The 21,266-nt window shown below is 42.7% G+C and overlaps 1 long non-coding RNA gene across 1 annotated transcript; it reads right to left on the reverse strand.

Moving 5' to 3' along the window:
* Positions 1–688: 688 nt before the first annotated feature.
* LOC133092531 (uncharacterized) lies at positions 689–12,698 on the reverse strand. Its single transcript, XR_009701064.1, has 3 exons — positions 12,619–12,698; positions 1,503–1,628; positions 689–815 (listed from the first exon to the last, which is right to left on the reverse strand). It is a non-coding gene; the product is annotated as an uncharacterized LOC133092531 (long non-coding RNA).
* Positions 12,699–21,266: the final 8,568 nt, after the last annotated feature.

Raw genomic sequence — 21,266 nt, forward strand, 5'->3', positions numbered from 1 at the left:
AAGTGCAGTATCATTTTCTAAGCCAAGGGGTGTTGTTAGTCAAAGACAAGGAAGAAGAGTCAACCTTATAAAACACACTTTTGTGTTTTGGTGTAAAATATCAGGTATTTGATCTATTACTTTATATGTTTTATTTGTTACCATCAAACAAAGTGAACATTACCTAATTGATAGATGTTCATCATTCAGGTTCTTACTTTACTTTAAGCTGGGCACTGTGCTCATTTTATTTTCCAGATAAAGAAACAGAAGCTTAGAGACGACAGAAGGTTAGTGAGTGGGGGGGCAGATTTGAGCCCACGTCTGACCAGGGTCCACTGAGCACAGTGACCCAGGAAACACATCATTTCACAAGAACAAAATAGTGATTTAGAAAGTGGGCACACTGAGACTCTGCGGCTATGTGGGGTGTGTTTGGAAACGCTTATTTATTCATTCTGTAAGCTCACACCCCAGAGGCGAGTGAGCCACAGTCGCCTTCCTAGAGGAGCTCACGGTCCAGCGAACAGTGAGAGAGCACTGTCCCCCCATCCCCTGCATGTCCACGCAGTCCTAGCTCAGAGAAAGCCCGGGAAACAGGCAGTTTACTCTTTCCTTGGTTCGGGGGCTTTGTGGAGAATCACGTACTGGGCAGGAAGAGGGAGCATAAGCTGAATAGGCAAACTGACCCTTTGATAGTTTTGTTCTTTGACTACTTGCTCCATTTGCTCAATTAGATGTTCAAGCTTGAAGCTAACTTCATTAACTTTGTCCTTTGCTTGAGCAATGGCTGCATCAAGGTCATGTTCTCCAACTCGAATATCTAAGTGGATCCGCTGTGCAAACAGTAAAAAGGAAGAAACATGTTTTTAACATGGCTCACTCTTCTTCTTTGCTTTTTCCCTCCTTGTGTCCTCCCATTCCTTCCTTTTTCTCCACTCTCCCTTTTTGAGAGCAAACACTCCTTCATTCTCGAGCTCTCTATTTCTCTTCACCGCCACTCTATTCCCTGTTATACTCAGTAGTTTTTCTTTGTAATAATAATGCATTAAATAGTACCTGCTGACCTGAAAGAGTACTTATATTAACTATAGAGTGTTAGGCAAGAGCCTTTGGCCCTGAGAGAAGTTGATTACTCTCAGGAGAATGTTCTTTACATATAACTAAATTTCTGATGCTAAAGTACAAATTCTCTTCATCTGTTCTCAGCACATTTAGAAAATAGTCAATCACCATCTACCATGTAAGAGTTTTATTTATTGGAATTCCATTATTAATTCACCCTTCAGCCTTCAATTGTTTTCAAGCCTGAATAATCACAGTTCTCTTAAGCTTCCCTCCCAGTTCTCATTTTTCAAGCCCTTTAATCAACTCCATGGCTCTCCTTTGAACCCCTTCCAAGCTCTCCAGCTCCCTCTTTGGTTGCTGTGCTGAGATCTGGGTATAATGGTTCTGCATATCATTGTCACGCCTGAGTAGTGCTGACTCTGCTCATCAACAAGTACACGGAGGCACATACTTACCAGCTTACTCCCTCCAAATGACACAAGCCTTGTAGAATTAGATTCTAAGCAAATGATGTGTTCGCCAGGTGAATGTGAAGTGAAATAGAATGTTCCTTGTGGGCCATATAACTTTGACAGTAATACCTAGGATTGAGGATTTCCATAGTTTAAGTTTATTATTCTCTACTTCCCATTAAAAAAAAAAATCAGCCCCATGTAATCTAGTGAAAATTGTGCAATTCTTAAAGAAGAAATCAAATGGCCAATAACATGAAAAATATTCAGTCTTGCTGGTGATCAAAAAAATACAAACCACAGTAAGATATTCCTTGTTGGTTTTCAGATTGGCAAAGACTTAAAAGTACCTGGGGCGGGGATAGTATGGAGAAATACTATCTCTAAACACTGTTTTGGGAATGTAAATTGAACAACCATTTCAGAGAGTGCTTTGGCCAAGTGTATAAAACCATTCACCCAGCAGTGCTACCTGTAGAAATTTATGCTATGGGAATGCCCAAATGGACAGTTACATGTAAAAGGATATTCAGTGTGATGTTATTTATTTAAAAATTTGCGTTTTGAAATAACTAATACCTTTTAGTGTGGATTGATTAAATTTAGGCAAAGCCAAATGAAGAAATGCTAGGTAGCAGTAAAAGAGACTATTACACCCATGTCTATATTAAAGGTGTCCACAATATTCAGGGATAGTCTGTATAGGATCCTATTTTTGTAAAAAGTATCATTTGTAAAACTACACGTGCTTAGAAGAAGATTTTAAAGAATATATACCAAGTTATTAGGCAGTTATATTTGTTGGGGAACTTTGACTTTTCTGTTTAGTACATTTCTATATTGTTTGGCATTTTAAAAACAGTTATAGGACTTCAAGTCTGGCATATAAGGAGCTTGGAAGTTGTCCCTCTGCCTTAACAAGTAAAAAGCTGCATAGAAAGAAAATCAGTTCTTAGATCTGTCAGAGAATTGAGGTCACAGGGTAAACTGCTGCCACCAAAATTGGAGAGGCAAGCAAATACAAAGAGTCACAACTTACCTGAGCAGAAACCTCTGTGGGAACCAGTACGGGTTCCTTTTACCCAGCACATCACGTCCAACTTTCAACAACAACAGAAAAATAATAAGACATACTCAAAGGCAAAAAACACAGTTTGAAGAGACAAAACAAGCCTCAAAACCAGATTCAGATATGGCAGGGATATTGGAATGATCATATAAGGAATTTAGAAAACCTATGATTAATAGTCTATGGTCTCTAATGGAAAAAGTAGACAACATGCAAGAACAAATGGGTAGTGTGAGTAGAAAGATCAAAATTCTGTGAAAGAATAAAAAGAAATGCCAGAGATCAAAAACACTGTAGCAGAAATAAAGAGTGCCTTTGATAGGCTCATTAGTAGACTGGACAGGACTGAGGAAAGACTCTCTGAGCTCGAGGATATGTCAACAGAAACTTTCAAAACTACAAAGCAAAAAAAGACTGGGGAAAAAAGGAACAATATCCAAGGACTACAGGACAACTATTAAAGGTGTAACATACACATAATGGGAATACCAGAAGGAGAAGAAAGAGAAAGTAACAGAAGAAATATTTAAATAAAGACTGAGAATTTCAAATTAGTGTCAGACACCAAGCCACAGAGCCGGGAAGCCTAGAGAACACCAAGCAGGATAAATGCCAATAAAACTACACCTAGGCATATCATATTAAAACTGCAAATATCAAAGATAAAGAGGAAATCTAGAAAGAAGCCTTATTTATAGAGGAGCAAAGATAAGAATTACACCCGACTTCTCCTCAGAAACCATGCAAGCAAGGAGAGAGTAAACATTTAATGTGTTGAGAGAAAAAAACTCACCAACCTAGAATTCTGTATCCTGCAGAATTCTCCTTCAAAAGTAAAAGAGAAAGATTTTCTCAAACAAAAGTTGAGGGAATTTGTCCCTGATAGACCTGTCTTACAAGGAATGTTAAAAGTTATTCAGAGAGAAGGATAATGATATTGGTCAGAAACTCGGATCTACGTGAAGATTGGAAAGCATTAGAGAAGGAATAAGTGAAGGTAAAATTAAAACTTTTATTTTTCTTATTAACTGAGTTAATAGATATGTCTTTCAAAATAATAGCAGCAATGTATTTGATGATTATAGTTTATATATAAATGAAATTAGCAACAGCAGAGATGCAAGGGATGGGAGATAAGAATTAGGATTACTTTGTTATTATAAGGTACTTGTACTACCTGTGAAGTGATATGGTGATATTCAAAAGTGGACTTGGAGTAGTTGTAAATGTATATTGCAAACTCTAGGGCAACCACTGACAAAAAGTTAAAAGAAGTATAACTATGAAAGGAGATAAAATGGAATCGTAAAATAATTAAAACCACAAGAGACAGAAAAAGAGTGGAAAACAAAAATAGGAACAAATAACAAGGGCGATAACTAGAAAAGTAATAAATATGATGAATATTAACTCAGCTATATCAACAGTCACTTTGAATGTCAGTGGTCTGAATGCACCAATTAAAACAGATTGTCAGAGTGGATCCAAAAAAAAAAAAAAAAAACCCGACTATGTATTGTCTACAAGAACCCCTCTTTAAATATAAAGACACATATATATTAAAAGTTAAGGGATGGAGGGACTTCCCTTGCTGTCCAGTGGTTAAGACTTTGCCTTCCAATGCAGGAGGTGCGGGTTGGATCCCTTGGTTGGGGAACTAAGATCCCACATCATGGCCAAAAATCCAAAACATAAGCAATATTGTAAGAGATTTAATAGACTTTAAAAATGGTCTACAGCAAAAAAATCTTTAATTAAAAAAGTTAAGGGATGGAGAAAGATGTATATGTCAACTTTCAGCTAACCTTAATCAAAAGAAAGCTGGGGGCTTCCCTGGTGGCGCAGTGGTTGAGAGTCTGCCTGCCGATGCTAGGGGACACGGGTTCGAGCCCTGGTCTGGGAGGATCCCACATGCCGCGGAGCAACTAAGCCCGTGCGCCACAACTACTGAGCCTGCGCGTCTGGAGCCGTGCTCCGCAACGAGAGGCCGTGACAGTGAGAGGCCCGCGCACCGCGATGAAGAGTGGCCCCCGCTCGCCGCAACTAGAGAAAGCCCTCACACAGAAACGAAGAACCAACACAGCCATAAATAAATAAATAAATTTATTAAAAAAAAAAAAATTAAAAAAAAAAAAAAAAGAAAGCTGGAATAGTTATATTAACTTCAGACAGAGTAGACTTCAAAACAAGGAAAATTATCAGGGATAATTACATAATGGAGCATTACATAGTAATAAAGAGGTCATTTCTCCAAGAAGACAAACCTTAATGTGTATGCATCTAACAACAGAGTGTCAAAATACATGAAGCAAAAACTGATAGAACTGCAAGGATAAATAGAAGAATTTAGTATTATAGTTGGAGACTTGGATACTCCTCTATCAGAAGTGGGCAGATCCAGCAGCAGATCAGTAAGGACACAGTTGAACTCAATGGCACCATCAACCAACTGGATATAATCAATACCTGTAGACTACTTCATCCAACAAAGCAGAATACACATTCTTTTCAAGCTCACATGGAACACTCACCAAGATAGACCACATTCTGGGCCATAAAACACACCTTAACACATTTAAAATAATAGAAACCATACAATGTATGCTCTTAGACCATAATGGAATTAAAGTAGAAATCAATAACAAAAAGATAGCTGGAAAGTCCCCAAATATTTACAGATTAAACAGCATACCTCTAAATAACACATGAGTCAAGGAAGAAATCTCAAGAGAAAGTAACAGTATTTTGAATTGGAAGAGAATTCTGGGAAGATGGTAGAATAGGAAGCACCAGGAATCTGTCTCTAGGCAACAATTACACTGGAAGAATCTGTCTGATGGAACTGTTTTGGAACTCTGGAGTCTATTGAAGGCTTGCAACTTCCAGGGGAAGACTTGGATGGTAAATTGTGGTTAATTTTGGTCAATATCAGCTCTTAGAACAGTAGTAGCTACCTACCTTCCACCCCCCAACCCTCTGCCAGCCACATGGCAGGTAGCTGCACAGGTGTTCCTGGAGCAGCTTGCACGCATCTTTTAGAAGCCAGGGTAGGCAAAAAGGACCATGTCCTCCAAATGTCAGGGATTTTTGATGTCATCATATAGAAGGGATTCTCAATAAGATTAACAGCAGATTTCTCATCAGAAACTTTGGAGACCAGAGGCAGTGGGCGGATACACTCAAAGTGCTTAAAAAAACCCAAACAACCAGAAAAAGCCAACAAGCACATGAAAAGATGCTCAACTTCACTGATCATTAGGGAAATGCAAATCAAAACTACAATGAGGCACTACCTCACATACATTAGAATGGCTGCTATACAACAAACAAACAAACAAAAAAACGTACTGGCAAGGATGTGGAAAAATTTCAACCCTTGTGCATTGTTGGTGGGAATGTAAAATGGTGCAGCTGCTGTGGAAAACATTATGGTGGCTCCTCAAAAATATGAAAATAGAATTATCATATGATCCAGTAATTCCACTTCTGGATATATACCCAAAAGAATTCAAAGCAGGGTATCAGGATATTTGTACACCCATGTTCATGGCAGCATTATTCACAATAGCTAAAATGTGGAAGCAACACAAGTGTCCATTGACAGATGAATGAATAAGCAAAATGTGGTATATACATACAGTGGAATATTATTCAGCCTTAAAAAGGAAGCAAATCCTGACACATGCTACAACATGGATGAACGTTGTGGAAATTATGCTAAGTGAAGTAAACCAATCACAAAAAGACAAACACTGTATGATTCAACTTATATGAGGTATTTAGAGTAGTTAAAGTCATAGGGGAGTTATTGTTAAATGAGTATAGAGTTTCAGTTTTACAAGATTTAAAGAGTTATGAGGATGATGATTATACAACATTATGAATATATTTAATACTACTGAATTGTGCACTTAGTAATGGTTAAGATGATGAATTTCATGTTATGTGTATTTTACCACAATTTAAAAATCTCAAAAAATATTTTGAACTGAATTAAAATGAAAATACAACTTAATCAAAATTTGGGGGATACAGTGAGAGAAGTATTTACAGGGAAATTTATAACATTGAACACATATATTAAAAAGAAAGATCTAAAATTAATCATCTAAGCCTAGGAAACTAGAAAAAGAAGAGCAAACTAAATCCAAAATAAGCATAAGAAGAGAAATAAGATCCGTGCTAATAAAAGCTAATGCAGAAATCAATGAAAACAGGAAATAAGTAGAGCAAATCAATAAAACAAAAAGCTGGTTCTTTGAAAAGATCAATAAAATCAATAAACCTCTAGGTAGGCTAAGAAAAAAGGAAGACCCAAGTTAATAATATCAGAAATGAAAGAGGAGTCTTACTACAGGTCTCATGGACATCAATAGGGTAGTAGAGGAATACGATGAACAACTCTGTGCTCACAAACTTGGTAACCTGGATGAAATAGACCAATTCCTTGAAAGGCGCAATTTGTGAAAACTCACACAAAAATAAATAGGCGATCTGGATAGGCTGATATCTAGTAAAGAAATTGAATCGATAATAACTTTCCAAGCAGAAAGCACCAGGCCAAGATGGGTTCACTGGTGAATTCTACCAAAGATTTAAGTAGGAAATCAGACCAATTCTCTACAATCTCTTCCAGAAGTAGAGAGAATACTTTCTAAATCATTTTCTGAGGCCAACATTAGACTAATACCAAAACCAGAGAAAGACACAAGAAAACTATGGACCATTATCTCTCATGGACATAGATACAAATATCCTCAACAAAATATTAGCAAATTGAATCCAACAATGTATAAAAAGAATTACGCACCATGACCAAGTCAGATTTATTCCAGATATGCAAGGCTAGTTCAACATTTTAAAATCAATTAATGTAATTCATCACATCAACAGGTTAAAGAAGATCACTTGATCATAACAATAGATGTAGAAAAGGCATTTGACAAAATCCACCATCCATTCGTGGCAAAAACTCTCAGCAAACTGAGAATAGGGGAACTTTGTCAATTTGATTAAAAAAATCTATAAAAACCTTACAGCTAACATACTTCATAGTGAAAAACTAGAGGCTTTCCCACTAAGATCAGAAACAAGGCTAGGATTTCCTCTCTCACTATTCCTTTTCTTTTTTATTATTTATTTATTTTATTTTTGGCTGTTTTTGGGTCTTAGTTGTGGCACGTGGGATCTTCATTGCGGCACGTGGCCTTCTCTCTAGATGTGGCATGTGGGCTTCAGAGTGCGTGGGCTCAGTAGTTGCGGCACTCGGGCTCCAGGGTGCATGGGCTCTAGTTGTGGCATGCAGGCTCACTAGTTGTGGCACGCGGGCTTAGTTGCCCCACGGCATGTGGGATCTTAGTTCCCCAACCAAACCCGTGTCCCCTGCATTGGAAGGTGGATTCTTAACCACTGGACCACCAGGGAAGTCCCTCACTATTCCTTTTCAGCGTCATTCAATTCCTAGCTAATGCAGTAAGAGAAGAAAAGAAAACAAATGGTATACAGGTTGGGAAGGAAGAAATAAAGCTGTGTTTGTTCACAGATAACAGGATTGTCTATGTAGAAAATTCAAAATAATAAACAGAAAACTTACTGGAACTAATGATTATAGCAGGGTTGCAGGATACAAGGTTAATATGTTAATCAATTTCTCTATATCAGCAGTGAACAAGTGGAATGTGAAATCAAAAACAATACCATTTACATTAGCATCTCCCCCAAATGAAATACTTAGGTATAAATAAAACAAAATATGTTTAAGAGATATATGAGGAAAACTAAAAAACTGTAATGAAAGAAATCAGAGAAGATAAAATACATGGAGAGAGATTCTGTGTTCATGCCAGGAAGACTCGGTATTGTGAAAAAGTCAGTTCCTCCCAACTTAATCTATAGATTTGACACAATCCCAGTCAGAGTGTCAGCAGGTTATTTTGTGAATATCTTCAGGCTGATTCTAAAGTTTCTATGGAGAGGCAAAAGATCCAGAATAGCCAACACAATATTGAAGGATAAGAATAAAGTCAGGGGACTGACATTCCTGATTTCAAGACTTACTATAACTGTATAGCAGAGGGAACTCTACTTAATGCACTGTGGTGACCTAAATGGGAAGGAAATCCAAAAAAGAGGAGCTATATGTGTATGTATAGCTGATCCATTTTGCTGTATATTAGAAACTAACAACATTGTAAAGCAACTATACTCCAATAAAAATTAATTTAAAAAAAGACTTACTATAATGCTACAGTAACCAAGATAGTGTGGTATTGGTGAAAGAACAGACAAATAGATCAATGAATCAGAGAGCCCAGAAACAGACCCATGCAAATATAGACCCACTGATCTTTGACAAAGGAGCAAAGGCAATACCATGGAAAAAGGTAGTCTTTCCAACAAATAGTGCTGGAACAACTGGACATCCATCTACAAAGAAATGAATGTAGACACAGACCTTACACCTTTTACAAAATTAACTTAAAATGGAGCATAGGTCTAAATGTAAAATGCAAAACTATAAAACTATTAGAAGGTGACATAGAAAGTCTAGAAGACCGTGGATTTAGTTATGACTTTTTAGGTACAACACCAAGAGCACGATCCATGAAAGAAAGAATTGAGAAGCTGGACTTCATTAAAATTAAACTTCATTAAACATTTAACATTAATGTTTAACATTAAACGTTGAATTTCATTAAAATTGAAAACTGCTCTGCAGAAGAGAGAGCTGTCTGTCTCTCTGTCAAGAGAATGAAAGGATAAGCCACAGACTGGGAGAAACTATTTGTAAAAGACGTATCTGATAAAGTACTGTTATCCAAAATATACAAAGAATTCTGAAAACAACAAGAAAATGAACAAATTAATTGAAAAATGGGCAAAAGATCTGAACAGACAACTCACCAAAGAAGACCTATAGATGGCAGATAAGCACATGAAAAGACGCTCCCCATCGTATGTCATTAGGGAATTGCAGATTAAAAACAACAATGAGATACTTCACACCTATGGGAATGGCAAAAATCCAAAACACTGACAACACTAAATGCTGGCGAGGATGTGGAGCAACAGGAACTCTTGTCACTGCTGGTGGGAACGCAGAATGGTGCAGCCACTTTGGGAGACAGTTTGGTGGTTTCTTACAAAACTAAACATACTTTTACCATACAGTTCTGCAGTCGTACTATTTATTTACCCAAATAAGATGGAAACTTATGTCCACATGAAAACCTGCACACAAAGTTTACAGCAGCTTTGTTTATAATAGCCAAAATTTGGAAGCTACTAAGATGTCCCACTGCATGTGAATGGATCAGTAAACCATGGTATACATTCCTGACAATGGAATATTGTTCAGTGCTAAAAAGAAATGAGTTATCAAGCCATGAAAAGACACGGAGGAAACTTAAGTGCATATTCCTAAGTGAAAGAGGCCACTCTGAAAAGGCTGCCTGCTGTACGACTCCGGCTGTATGCCATTTTGGAAAAGTCAAAACTGTGGAGACAGTAAAAGGATCAGTGGTTGCCAAAGGTTAGGGAGGGGGGAGGGATGAATAGACGGGTTCCAGAAGATTTTTATGGGAGTGAAACTACTATGTGTTGATACTATGATGATGGATACATGTCATTACACATTTGTCAAATCCATAGAATGTACAACGCCAAGAAGGAATCCTAATGTGAACCATGGGCTTTGAATGACTATGATATGTCAGTGCAGGTCATCAGTTGTAACAGCTGTGCCATTCCAGTTCTGCTAGTGGAAGAGGCTCTGTTCACGTGGGGGCAGAAGGCATACGAGAACTCTGTACTTTATGCAGAATTTTGCTGTGAACCTAAAACTGCTCGAAAAGATAGTCTATTAAATCACTTTAAAAACAGGTATGTATTACACATAGAAAAATGCAACCAAGATTCTTTTTTTAAATCTTTCAATTTTGATTTGGAGAAAATTAAAGGATCTTGCCATGTACTTAATTTCACTTAACGGAGTGTTGATAGGGAAACTTTGTTAAATAAAACTGCATTCAAGAATCAGATTTTGCAATTGATTGCTAACTTTTTATGAATAGCAGAGCACTCTTCCCTGGAAAAATATCCAGTGATGACTCATCACCTGTTAAATTCAATTTCTGAGCCTTAGTGTTGTGTCAGGGTTCTACATAGTCTGCTTCCAGTGAATGTTCAAGTCAGCAAACACGTCAGTCAGCAATGCCTGTTAGTTTGGTGTGTTGGAAAAAGACATGCTTGAATTTAGACCTCAGTGTTTCCACTTGCCGATGATGTGATCTTGTATAAGTCATTTTACCTCTCAGGACCACAGTTTTCTCTTCTACAAAATGGAATAGGAATATTGGACACGGAATAATGGACAGTGGAATACAAAATGCATAGTTTGAATGGTGCATGTATATTGTCATTGTCTGCCCTGCCTACCCTACCAGCCATGTTACCCCTTGGCCTGCCAGTCACCTGCCATAGGAAGGGACATGTGTTCAGGTTAGCATCCGAGAGTACCCTGCATCCAGGCACATCGACCCGGGTAGGAGCAGTCCGAGTCCTTGTCGGGGTGCTGTTCAGGATCTTCAAAGAGGATCTTAGCTTGTTAGGAATGTTAAACCAGAGCTGTGTCTGGTCCTCTTACTTCCAAAGGGAGAGAGCCTTCCTGAAAATCAGGCCTTTGGGGTGAGAATTTTCTCTCTCTCCTAGGCCCGTGGCAAATATCTGTTGGATGTTTGCAGAATGAAAACACTTCTCCTCCCATCTAGAAGGGGGTATTGTTTCAAGTAAATGTGTTTTTTGGAGAATGAAACAGCTCTGTCTTAAAAACAGTGAACAGGTTTTTCTGTGAAGGTGTTTTGTCCAACTAAAATTTGGGTTCTGGGTTTAACAAGCTATGGAGACATTTCCAGATCAGTCATGAAAGGTTAGAGGGAAGGACAACAGAGAATTGTGTTTTGGTTTAACTGGGCAGGAAGCAAAGGAGGCAGGTGTGTCAGGAGGAGAGGGTAGCTGTACGAGAATTCGGAAAATGGCCCCAGTGGAACTGTTGTCACGGAGGTGCCCGGTGTACCAGGAGAAGGCTGCTACAGCGGGCAGCAATCAGGTGTCCAGCGGTCCAGTTGGAATGGAGTCTCCTGGTCTCCACGTGAGCGGGGGCGTCACAGTGTCTGGCTTGAGCGCAGCCCTCATGAGGACTGGAAACTGGACCTGTCTACATCAAGTACCCTCTCCTTGCTAGCTGGAGAGGTGCCTGTCTGTTCTGTGAGGCTCTGCTCCACCACCATCCTGCTACGTCATGGGCACATCCCCAGGACAGCAAGTCCAAAGGGAAGTAGTTCCTGCAGTCACGCTTGAATTACTGGACGGAGCAGGTCACAGTACCCTGAGCTGGCGCGGCGGGGAACAACATCTGCTGCGACCGTTGGACAGAGGAGAAAATGGAGGGTTAAAGCAGTCAAGTAACCACTCAAGGTTCAGCTTGTAGATGACCATCTACACTTACACCTGGCTCCGACTCCAAGATCCACATTCTTCCCTTTTGACCGTGGCGCCTTTTCTACTCTGCAGCTCCCAGTGAGGAGGCGCCCTGTGAGGCCAGACAGACCCAGAGGCAGCATTCCTACAGACACCCCACCAGATAGGAGGAGGGAGAGGCGGCCTATCTGACCCTCGTGTCTGGGTGAGGCTGCGGCACCTGCAGAGCAGGTGAAGCCTGGCCCTGCACGGCCAGAGGGATGCATTGGCCCTGTGGGTTCCCTCTGCCCAGCAAGACCAACAAAACCTCAGGATGATGAGTGCGAGGCCTGCCCTTTGTATTGTTCCTACCTTGTATGTTAAGGAGTCTCTGTTCCTCAGCTAGACTGTAGGCTCATTGAAGGCAGGCACTTTCTGTGTCTTGGTGCAGTGCCGCTGTCAGGGCTACACACATTAAAAATGAAATGCTGGATAGTGAGTGCTGTGTGGAGACTTAAAGTTTGTGGGTGTACATGACACATGACTTTTTAGAAAATAAAAAATTTCAGTAGCAAGACAAAAAGTGTGTTTTACCTCATCACTGTAAGTTGTAACAGTCACAAACATTCCCAAACCAGGAGCAGATTCAAGGAAATCGTGTCTGCCCAAGTCCCACCGTTGTATCTTGAAAGTACCTGTTTCAAAAATATAAGAAATTTATTTTTATTTATTTTTTAAAAGTTTTTATTAAATTTGTTACAATATTGCTTCTGTCTTACGTTTTGGTTTTTTGGCCACGAGGCATGTGGGAATCTTAGCTCCCTGACCAGGGATCGAACCCACTCCCCCTGCATTGGAAGGCGAAGTCTTAACCACGGGACCGCCAGGGAAGTCCCTAAGACATTTATTATAAAATAAGTTAAGAAATAGTTATATATGATTACTGATAAATGAATTTTTCAAATTATCCAAATCACAAAATACTGTTATTTTGAACAGCTTATATTTTGGTGATTAGCTTATGTAGCAGAGAAGGAAGATTCTGCAACACAGAGTTCTTGGTCCTGTTCTCACTCTTGTTTATAAGTCGCTTCACCACTCCAAGCCTCAGCATTCTATTCAGAAAAATGGGCATAATACACATCGCTCCTAAGCCTCAGAGTTGTGAGGACTGTTGAAAATAATAAAAAGTAGCCTATGAAAGCTTTGCACCAGGAATGTAAAATTCCTGTGGGTCGGGCCTGAGAGGCCTTCCCAGCATCTCCCCCTCAGATCTCCTGCCTTCCACTTCTTCCTCCTGTAGCTTAACCTACTTGCTTCTGGCGCAGTTCCTTCCTAAAGAACAGGTGTATTCATATCGCATCCTTCCTTTTGCTGCATCCAGATGTTCCTGCTAAAGTTCGCATCACTGGGAGAGTCTCCCACTTGATCCCTTTAGGATGTGATAAGTGTCATGTGGCTTAACTTCCCCCTTGTGCCCTTGAAAGTTAAGTGGGGAATGAAAAAAGGGCTAACATTTATTGAAAGTAGCTAACAATACCTGATGTGCCAGGTACTGTCCTAAGCACTTAATGTGCATCAGCTTATTTAATGTGCTCCGAGGATAGCAGCGTGGACTCTTGAAAAACACAGGGGATGGGGCACCGACCCTCCAAGCAGTTGGAAATCCACGTATAACTTATAGGTGGCCCTCTGTATCCGTGGTTGCATATCCCCCGATTCAAGCAGCCGTGAATCATGTAGTAGTGTAGTATTTACTATTGAAAAAATCCCACGTGTAAGTGGACCTGCGCAGTTCAACCTGTGTTGTTCAAGGGTCAACTGTATTTTTACAGTTGACAGGTCATTTGACAGGTGTATAACAAACACCTCCCAAGGGGATAGCACTGTTTTAGGAGCTGAGGACACAGTGAACAAAATAGACAATGTCTTCGTTCCCATGGAGAAACACACAACTAGTAAATATATAATGCTGAAGATGTTAAATATGCTACAAGAAGAAGCAACAGACAGGGTAGGAGTCGTAGGGGACTTGGAAGCATTATGTGGGGAAGTCAATGAAGGCTTCTCTGACATTTGAGCAAAGACCTGAAAGGATAGGGGAGTAAAAATATATCCGCTTTAATAATATTTGTTTATCACATATATGCAGATTACATCCATATCTATCTATACATCACATTCAGTGCTAATTGTGTGCCAAGCACCGTTCTAAGAAATTTACACATGTAATCTGAATTTTCATGACAACAGCGCTATGTAGGTAGATACTATTTTATGATGATTTTACATGTAATGACACCGAAGCATAAAGTAATTTGCCCAAGGTCACGTACCTAGCAAGTAGCAGAGTCAAGATTCAATCTAGGCAGTGTAGTGCCTTTTTTCGTACTACCTCGTGATGCTCCCTCCACTGGGGAAAGATCGTTCCATGCAGGAGGACATGCAAAGGTCCTGGGGCAGGAGAATGCTTGGAGTGTTCAAGGAACAGCAGAGTGCTGGAGTGAAGTTAACAGGAAGAAAATCACAGGAGATGAGGCTGAAGGGGTAACAGGGGCCAGATCGTGGATGGTCTACAAATCCTTTTTAAAATTTTGGGTAAAGTCTTCTTTGGTGGCACAGTGGTTAAGAATCCGCGTGCCAATGCAGAGGACATGGGTTCGAGCCCTGGTCCGGGAAGATCCCACATGCTGCAGAGCAACTAAGCCCGTGCACCACAACTACTGAGCCTGTGCTCTAGAGCCTGCGAGCCACAACTACTGAGCCCGCGTGCTACAACTACGGAAGCTCATGTGCCTAGAGCCCGTGCTCCACAACAAGAGAAGCCACCGCAATGAGAAGCCCGCGCTCCGCAACAAAGAGTAGCCCCCGCTCACCACAACTAGAGAAAGCCTGTGCGCAGCAACAAAGACCCAACACAGACAAAAATAAATTCAAAAAAAAAGACCCTATTCCCCCCCCAAAAAAAAATTGGGGGGAAGCAATTGGGCGGGTGAGTGAAATGATGTGGTTTTCATTTAAAAATTTTTTTCGCATGGAGTAAGGAATGAAAAAGGATCAGGAGTGGAAAAAGGGAGGCTGTCGTCATAGTCTAGGTGGCTTGGACCAGGTGCTAGTGGCAGAGGTTGTAAAAAGTGTTGGATTCTGTATTGTCCCTATTTTACAAGGTGGAAACTGAGTGTCAGAGTCACAGCCCAAAGTCACACAGTGAATAAGCTGTAGGAGCAGAATTGGAACCGAGGTGGTTTGATCCCGAAGCCCAGAACCACACTGACTCCCTGGGAGGCAGAGGGAGACGCATCCCTGACGGGAATCTCACCCTGGACACGACCACACGGGCAGCCCTGGGGAGAGAGCGCGTTTCCTGGGACGGGCGGGCAGCAACGCCCCTGAGCCCTGCCTACACTTTGGAGTGACTTCAGTTTAGGCCTCACTGAGCAGTCCTGGTTGTCTTGTCTCCACAAGTTTGTTAACTCTGTATAGTGTACATTATAGACTGTTTAGAATGTTCCAGCTGAAGAGGATCTTTAAAAAAGTTGTCATTGGTGATGCCAGAAAAAGATGGAGTAAGCCCATTCCACTCTATTTCTCCCGCTAATTACAACTAAAAACCCTGGGCAAAATGTCTAAAGCAACTATCAGAAGACTCTGAAAGGTGGAGAAAGGAAGGTGACTGCCAAGGACTCAAAGTGTGACTCAGCTGTGAGTTCCCTGTTTGCCCCCCACCCCCATATCCTGGCCTGGGTGCTGGTGCAAACAGCAGTCCCCACCAAACTGAAAGAGAGACAGGGAGGAGGAAAGAAAACCCACTCAGGAGAAGCCTGCTCTCTCGTGCAAAAGGATCTGGAATAGGGTGACCCAACAGGATGGAACCCCTTTGACTACACCCGCCCTACTCCAGACGAACCCTGTGAAAGAAACGGCACCCTCTCCACGGGCTGCTTCATGTGGGGATTGGGGTGAAGACCTGTGGCGATGCCTGACCTGCACTTAGTGAAGGACAATGAAGAGGCAGAGATGGGGAGGATTACAGAGAGGCGGGAGCTGGAGAAGGCGGTTTTTAAATCTGTGTATGGGGTGTCCTGGGCACACCCCTAAGCAGCCTATACATGAGACCAACCAGAATAAGTACAGCAAAAGCTTTGAGAAGCCAACCATGGTGTGGAAAACACCCAGGTTTCAGACTGGCCTCTGGGTAGTACGCAAGCAGGGTAGGCCAGAATAGTAGTGCAGAGTCTCAGAAAAATAAGGTTAGGATGTGTGAGCTGAAACTAAATGGGTTGACTACTTGTTAAAATAGAATATTTAAATAGGAACCAGAGTTATAATACTCAAAATGTCCAGGATACATTACAAAATTACGCACCATGTCAAGAACCAAGAAAGCCTCAACTTGAATGAGAAAAGACAGCTAGTAGACACACCAAAATGACATAGACATTGAAATTATCTGACAAGAATTTTAAAGTCATCATAAAAATGCATCAACAAGGAGTCTGAACACCCTTAAATGGAAAAGTAGAGAGTCTCAGGAAAAGAGATATAAAAATAAATAAATGGACACATTAGAACAGGAAAAATATGATATTTGAAATTGAAAAATAACCAAATGGACTCAATAAAAGAATAGAGATGACAGAGGAGTCAGTGAACTTGAAACTAGATCAATGGAGACTTCCCTGGTGGTCCAGTGATTAAGACTCCGTGCTTCCACTGCAGGGGGCGTGGGTTCCATTCCTGGTCGGGGAACTAAGATCCCACATGCCGCATGGCATGGCCAAAAAAAAAAACCAACAAAGAAAACCACAAACAAACAAAAAAAACTATAGATCAATAGAAATAATCAAATCTGGTCAATGGAGAGAAAATAGATTGAAAAAAAAAAAAAAACTCAAACAGTCTCACGAACCTGTGGGACAATAATCAAAGGTCTATAATTTGCAAGTCCCAGAAGAAAGGAGAAAGAGTGTAAGGCTGAGTAAACACTGGAAGAAATGATGGCTAAAGACTTCCCAAACTGGGTGAAAGAGATAAGCCTACATACTCAAGAAGCTAAGTGAACCCTACAAGGCCAGACTTCTCCAAATCTACCACCAGATACATCATGATTAAATTTCTCAAAACCAAAGGCGGGGGGGGGGGGGGGGGAAACCTATGAAAAATAGCCAGAGAGAAACACTGCATTACTGATGGGGGAAAACAATTTGAGTAACAGCAGACTTCTCATCAGAAACATGGAGGCCAGAAGGAAGGGGCACATTTCCAAGTGTTGAAAGAAAAAGAATTGTCAAATCTACATCCACCAAAAATACCCTTCAGAATGAAGGCAAAATATTCTTAAGGTCAAGGAAAACTAAGAGGATTTTTCCACTAGAACACCTACTGTAAAACAATTGCTAAAGGAGCTTCTTCAGACAGAAAACGGTAAGACGGAAACTTGGAATAGCAGGAATGAAGGGAGAACAATGGGGAAGTCAACACTGGGGAAACCACAATAGAGTATTCTCTTCCCCTTTAAAAAAAAGTTGTTTGACAGTTGAAGGTAAAAAAAAATTCAACATTGCCTGATGTTGTTCTCAAAGTATGTAGACATAATATTTACAACAACTATATTACAGGGTGGGGGGCAGAGGGACTTACATGGTCATAAGGTTTCTATATTCCTCTCGATATGGTAAAATATTGATCCTTGTAGACTGTGGTAAGTATGTGTATTGTAATCCCTAGAGCAACCACTAATAAAAACTATACAAAGAGATACAGTGAAAAATACTATAGATAACACAAAATGGATTACAAAACACTCAAGTGACCCACAGGAAGATACAAAATAGAAAATGGGAACAAAACCCAAAGGGAGCAAAAAGAAAACAAAAAATAAAACAGCAGACCTAAATCCTGACGTATCAATAATTACATTACATGTAAATGGTATAAACGGAGATAAGACAAAGATTGTCAGAATGGATTTTTTAAAAAATGAACCAACTGTTAGGTCTTTGAGAAAATCACTTTGGATATAATGCTATAGGTAAGTTAAAAGTAAAAGGATAGAAAAGACGTATCATTACGACAGTCAAAAGAAAGCTCACGTGACTCTAAATATCAGATAAAGTAGACTCCACAGCAAAGGAAATTACCAAGGACAGAGAGGGGCCTTAACATAATGATAAAGGGGTCAATTCAATATGAAGACATAACCATCCTAAATGCATCAACAGTTTCAAAACACATGAAGTAAAACTGCTGAAAGGAGACGTGGACGAGTCCACCCCATGGGTCGTCAGCGCTCCTCGGCCGTGGACAGGGCTAGTGGACGTGGGAGAGCTGACTCGCACCGTCCACCAGCAGGGCCTGCTTGGCATTTTTGGAATGGCCCCCAAACAGCAGGGTACACATTTCTTTTCAAGTGCACGTGGAATTTTCACCAAGTTAGGTAACAAAGCCCTAAACCTGACGCGGCACCTTTCCTGAAGCAGCCGAACGTTCCTGGAGGAAAGCACACAGCCAGACAGGCGGACGGCCACCTGGAAATGCCCGCGTGGGCTCCCGTCCTCCGAGACGACGGGTCTCCTCGGGAGCCTCTTCCAGCCCCTCCCCCGTCCGGGGCTTGCCTTGCCCACGTGGACGCACTCAGCGTCTCCGTCTTCCACCACGAGCACCCTCACCCCGGCAGCTCACCGCCCTCTGCCTCCCCCTCCCTGTCCTCTAGGGCTCTGCTCTTGTCACTCTCCCCACACTCACCATCTGCCCTCTTGTCCGCGTGCAACTGCCCCAGTGCCGCCCCCCCCCGCCCCGCCCCGCCCCGCCCCGCCCCGCATTCTGGGAGGGGCTGGAGTCCGGGGACGTGCGGCGTCTTCCTCTGTGGGCCGCCTGGGCCCGGACTGAGCGAGGGCAGAGCTCGCTAAGGATTTGTACGTGTTCGATAAAGGATTTTGAACGGATGCGCACCCGTGGCCCCTGGTTACAGCGCCGGTGTTCCTGGCCCAGAGGGAGGTGTTATGCCCGATGGCTACCACCAGGTGGCAGAAGAGTAGCACTGCTCGCGGGTGACTGGGCCTGGCGGTCCTCCCAGCGTGGACAGGACAGTCCATGTGACGGGCACCCAGAGCGGGCCAGGCTGCCTGACGTGTTTCTCATCAGGATAACAACGGTGTATATCACTTGGGGTGTGAAGACCCAGTTAGTATTTGTAAACGGCTTAATGCAGCACTTAGCACGTTGTAAGCGCTATGCAAGCACTTGATGAATTATTCCTTACGTTATTATTGGGCTTTTGATGTCAACGCCCATTAGGGCCTACAACCCTGGAAAGTCGGTATAATAATACCCACCTTTACAGCCGAGGCTACGGGACTTGTCTAACACCACCCAGAAAATAAAAGGCTGAGCCAGGATGAAAACTCCGCAGGCTCGGTTCCCAACTCAGCGCTCGGCCCCTCATCACAAACTCCACCCCTGCTCTGCACACAGCCCCGGGCTGTGTGGTGCGCGTGTTAAACCCCAGGTGTAGTTCTGGCAGAACTTCTGCGCTGACCTAGCTCCCCAGGGGCCCTTCCTCCTGGGGGCTCCACTCAGTGACCCTGGCTGGGAGCTGTCGGGTGGCAGGCGTGAGCCGCGTGCCATAGGAGGCCAGCTGCCTCCCTGGGACACTGTGTGCGCCCCTGTTCAGGCCCTCAGCTCGTCCTGCGACCCCTGAGGCGGCTGTGCCTTCTGCAGCAGCCTGTGAGTCCTTGAGGCTGGAACTGAGGGCCATCTGAGTTGATACTAGAAAAGTAAAATGCATCTCTTGTAGGAATTTTAGAAAGTAAAAATCCCCTGCAGAAGTCTTTGGTATTCAGTATTATCCTTCTAACCTTTTCCCTGTAAGTACACATTGTATATTTTATAAAAAAATGAAATCATACTGTACATCTCTGATTTGATTTTTCCACCCGGTTTTTTTGTGACCATGTTTCTTTGTCCTTAAATGTTCTTCTGTAACCTAATTGAGGTCTATTCAGAGAGCTGAAGAAAGATCCAGTGTCGTTTGTCCAGTGCTGAGCACAGAGCTCTACAGACAAACTGGCCCCGCAGTGTCTGAGGAATGAGTGAAGGAACTGGGATGGGCCGCCTGGCAGGAGGGGGTTCAAAGCCAGCCCATCCTGTTGACCCGGGTGCAACCTGGGCATAGAAAGCAGTTGCTTCCAAGAGTCGCCGTGAATACAGAGTGGCCTCTTCCAGATGCTCCAAGCTCCCCGAGCACCTTGGTTTCCCTCTGACCTGTGAGCCTTTTTGAGATTCTTTCTGTGTGGAGGGAGCGCAGGAGGTGACATGTCACTGACTGGACGTGAGCACACACTTCCTACGCCACACACCCCATCAGGGTACAGTCAATGAGTAATTGCCACCAAATCACCAGCCAAAACATTGCTGACATCCCAAACACCCCCGTGCCCCTCAGCATCCATCCCCGGAGGCCACCAGCCCTCTGACTTGTGAAGACACAGCGTTTTTGTGTCTTTGTACTTCATACAGTACGTGTCCTCTTGGGAACACCGTCAGCGTGCGTTGGGGACTTGTCCGTGTTACGTGCAGGTGTAGACCGGCCCTTGCTGCTGCTCAGGGTCTCGTTATGTGAACGGATGACTTTATTTTCCATCTGTCCGTGGATGGGCACTGGACGGGCCTGGTTGGGGCCATTTCGGGTCGTGCCTCTCTGAAGATTCTTGTGTAGCTGAGCACGTGTGTGCATTTCTGTTGGGCATGTCCTGCATTTGCCCAGCTTGTGGACGGGGCCTGTGTTCATCTTGGGGGGGCACCGTGTTGGGGGTGAAGTCTGCAGCCTGGAGCGGGGGTGGTGGTGCACACCTACTGGCACACTCGGTTTTCTCACTGGTGGGTGCGTGGCGGCTTCTCATGGGCTTTGTGTTGCCTGGTGGGCACGGAGTCAAGCGCCTTTCCACCCGCTCCTGGCTGTTTGGGTTCCCCCTCCTGTGAAGTGTCTGCTGCTCTTCAGCTCGTGTCTCCCTCCCATGGATGGTCCTCCGCGCTGGTCCCTTCCGTGCAGAGGTGTGCATCTTAGTTGCACACTCGTTCTGGGTGTCAAAGTTGTGTCACCAAGGAGAGGCCGGACATGCAGACACGTCTCCCGAACCCGTGTCCGTAGAAACCGGGGGTGTCTGCAGAGGGAGGGCCTGGGGCAGGCGGGGCGCCCAGAGACGTTGGCGCCTCTGAGGCGGCAGAAAGAGCGGCCGTGACTC

Source organism: Eubalaena glacialis, chromosome 5, assembly GCF_028564815.1.
Source record: "Eubalaena glacialis isolate mEubGla1 chromosome 5, mEubGla1.1.hap2.+ XY, whole genome shotgun sequence".
Taxonomy (NCBI): Eukaryota; Metazoa; Chordata; class Mammalia; order Artiodactyla; family Balaenidae; genus Eubalaena; species Eubalaena glacialis.